Raw genomic sequence first — 4,071 nt, 5'->3', positions numbered from 1 at the left:
AGAATTATGCAGCTTCATCATGATATTCATCAGATGCGCCAAGATGGTCGCCCTCTACATACTTATTATTCTAGTCTCAAGTCCATGTTTGAGAGACTAAACAGCTACTTTCCTGCATGTAAGTGTGAGCAACAGAAGGCATACAGAGATATGCTTATGGTCGGAGTATTTCTGTCTGGATTAGACTCTGTTTATGAATCAGCAAAGAATCAGATGCTCACTAGTCCCTCGATTCCTCCTATTGATGAAGCTTATAGTAGGCTAAGCAGAATTCCAATCCCTTCATCGACTGTTCTTGATACCACTTCTGCTATGCTTGCTACTCGTGGCAGAGGTGGGTCCCTCTTTGCCAGAGGACGAGGATACCGTGGCCGTGGCAATACCCCTTCGCGCCCAGTATGTCAGTTTTGTCATCGCATTGGTCACACTGTGGATAAGTGTTGGCAGAAACATGGTCGTCCAGCTGTTGCCAATCAGACTGTTTTTACTGATTCTCCAGAGCAGCCTAAGACTCAACATCCTGTTTCCTCCAGTGAGTTACGTGCAGATGATATTATCTCTCAGTTGAGACACTTGATTGGAGATAGACCTCAACAAGCTCCTGATCCGACCACCTCTACTATCACTACTGCTGCCAGTGCATCTTCATCTGGTATGTATTCTGACACTACAGATTGGCTCATTGATTCGGGTGCATCGACACATCTCTGTGGAGACAAGGCACAGTTTACTTCTTATGTCCCTACTCCACCTGGTCGCTCGGTTATTCTAGCAGATGACAAATATTCTCCCGTTGTTGGACTTGGAGAGGTCCAACTTACTTCATCATTACCATTGCAACATGTTCTTCATGCACCAGAATTCCCACATAGCCTACTATCTATCAGTCAGATTACCAGAGATTTAAACTGTCGTGCGATATTTGACTCCTCTTCTCTTGTGTTTCAGGATATACTGACGGGCAGGGTGATTGGCAGTGGCCGTGAACAGGGAGGTCTTTACAGGCTAGTGCATCCCTTTCCCTTTGCTGGATCTACCTCTGCAGGGTCGTCCTCATCCTCGGCTTATACTTGGCATTTACGTTTTGGACATCTACCGTTTCAGAAACTGCTGCATGTTCTTCCTCAGCTGTCTCCCAAGTCTTCTTTTCAATGCGAGTCTTGTCAGTTGGGCAAACACCATAGGTCATCCTTTCCTCCGCGGCCCAGTCGAAGTAGCCATTCTGTGTTTGAGTTACTTCATTTTGATGTTTGGGGTCCGAGTCGTACACCTGCTCTTCAAGGTCATCGATATTATCTTGTTGTTGTCGATGACTATAGTCGTGTTAGTTGGGTTTTTCTTATGAAGCATAAATCTGAAGTGGGTCATGTAATCAAAAATTTTATTAATGAAATTCTGACTCAGTTTGATACTTGTGTCAAAATTGTGCGCTCTGACAATGCTCTTGAGTTCTGTGCTTCCTCTTTGGAACAATTTTTCAGGGATAAGGGTATCATCCACCAAACTTCTTGTGCCTATACCTCCCAACAAAATGGGGTTGCTGAACGGAAACACCGTCATATTCTTGATGTTGCCAGAACCATTATCATACATAGCCATGTTCCCCATTCTTACTGGGGCGATGCTGTTCTCACAGCATGCTATCTTATTAATCGTATGCCGTCATCTGTGTTGGGAGACCTTATTCCTATCTCTGTCCTCTTTCCTGACAGAGACTTGTTTTCTGTTCCACCTCGTGTTTTTGGATGTGTTGCCTTTGTTCAGTTGCTTGGTCCTGGGCGAGATAAATTGTCTCCTCGGGCCATCAAAACGATCTTTGTTGGTTATTCCCGCACTCAAAAGGGATATCGATGTTATGATCCTTCTACTCGTCGGTATTATGTGAGTGCTGATGTTACATTTTTTGAATCAACCTCTTTCTTCTCCCCAAATGGAACTCAATTAAGGGCGCCTGCATTAAATGATGAAGTCCAATTTCCTCTACCTCTCATGAGTTGTCCAAACCCAGTTGATCCACGTTTTGGGGCTGTCTACCATCGTCGTACTAAGCCTGCTGCGCCTGTTCAATGTGCACCTGTGCCTTCACCCAGCACGCCCAAGGTAATTCCTGACACAAACTCAACTGACAATGTTTTATGTAATGATGACATAGGAGTATGTCACGAGCATGTTCCTGCTCCTAATGAACTTGATGTGCCCATTGCTCAAAGGAAAGGCAAACGCAGTTGCACTTTGCATCCTATCTCTGGTCATTTATCCATGGATAGACTCACCCCTATGTACCGACAGTTTGTCAAGGGGCTGTCGGCTATTGCTCTTCCACAGAATCCCATGGATGCTCTCTCTGATCCCAAATGGGCAGCGGCTATGCAAGAAGAGATGGATGCTCTTCAGTCTAGAGGCACCTGGACCCTTGTTACTCCTTCAGTTGATGCAGCCATTGTTGGTTGCAGATGGGTCTTTACTATCAAATACCGAGCAGATGGCAGTATTGACAGATATAAGGCTCGTCTGGTTGCAAAAGGCTATACCCAAACTTATGGGGTTGATTATTATGATACCTTCTCTCCTGTGGCACGACATGCTTCCTTACGGATTCTCCTTGCTGTGGCTGTCAGCAAGAATTGGTCCCTCTCACAGCTTGATGTCAAAAATGCCTTTCTCTATGGTGACTTACATGAAGAAGTGTATATGCAGCAACCACCAGGGTTTGTTGCTGAGGGGGAGTGTCAGAAAGTGTGCAGATTGCGAAAGGCGATTTATGGTCTGAAACAGAGTCCTCGAGCTTGGTTTCAGAAATTGTCAGAGAATATTGAGAATGAGGGCTTCAGACGTTCTTCGGCCGACCATTCCCTCTTTGTCAAGAAGACTTCTACAGGTACGGTGATAGTTCTTGTTTATGTTGATGATATCATTGTTACAGGGGATGATGATCAGGGGATTTCCAACATCAAGGATGTCCTTGGACAACACTTTGTCACCAAGGACCTTGGTGAACTACGTTATTTCCTTGGTATTGAGTTTGCCAGAAATCAAAATGGCCTTATCATGTGCCAGAGGAAATACGTTACTGATGTTTTGCAAGAGACAGGGATGCTGGGGTGTCGGCCTGCATCCACGCCTATGGATATCAATACCCGCTTGTATGATGATGATACTGAAGATGTTGATGCAAGACAGTATAGAGGGATTGTTGGGAAGCTCCTATACATCACTGTTACTCGACCTGACATTGCCTATGCTGTTAGCAGAGTGAGTCAATTTATGGATAAGCCCAAGAAAGTTCATTGGGATGCTGCTATGATGATTCTTAGGTATCTAAAGAATTCACCAGGAACGGGACTCATCTTTCAGAATGGTACCTCACTCACTATATCTGTGTATGTTGATGCCGACTATGCAGGATGCCCCTCAGACAGAAAATCCACTACTGGATTTTGTGTGTTTATTGGATCCAACTTGGTTACATGGAAGAGTAAGAAGCAAACTGTGGTTGCCAGATCAAGTGCAGAATCTCAGTATAGAGCTATGGCTCAGGATACTGCTGAAGTTATGTGGGTTAGATCCCTGATGTTGGATCTTACTGTCGAAGTGCCTCTTCCTATGCAACTGTTATGTGATAACAAAGCTGCACTGTTTATTGCTAATAATCCGGCTTTTCATGAAAGAACCAAGCATGTTGAAGTAGATTGTCACTATACTAGAGACATGATTCAAAAGGGGTTTGTAAGTACCTCACACATTTCAACTACAGGGCAAACGGCTGATATCTTTACTAAGGCTCTTGCAAGGGGACCATTCCAAAGCTGCTGTTCCAAGTTGAGCCTATTTGACATATACGCTCCAACTTGAGGGGGAGTGTTAAGATGTGTTTATATTCAGTTTTAGGTTTAAGAGGGTACTTTTGTAATAACTTTTCCTTTAGATGTTTCTCTTGTAACTTCTCTCTCTCCTCTAGTCTATATAAAGAGGAGTTAGGGCAGATTTCGAGGTTAATCAAAGATTATTCTTTCTAATCTTATCAGATAATAAAAATTCAGACATGCAAACCAAATATTCCCCGACTCATGC

The sequence above is a fragment of the Nymphaea colorata genome, chromosome 6 (genome assembly GCF_008831285.2).
Source record: "Nymphaea colorata isolate Beijing-Zhang1983 chromosome 6, ASM883128v2, whole genome shotgun sequence".
NCBI lineage: Eukaryota > Viridiplantae > Streptophyta > Magnoliopsida > Nymphaeales > Nymphaeaceae > Nymphaea > Nymphaea colorata.
This window is presented reverse-complemented; position numbering follows the sequence as displayed.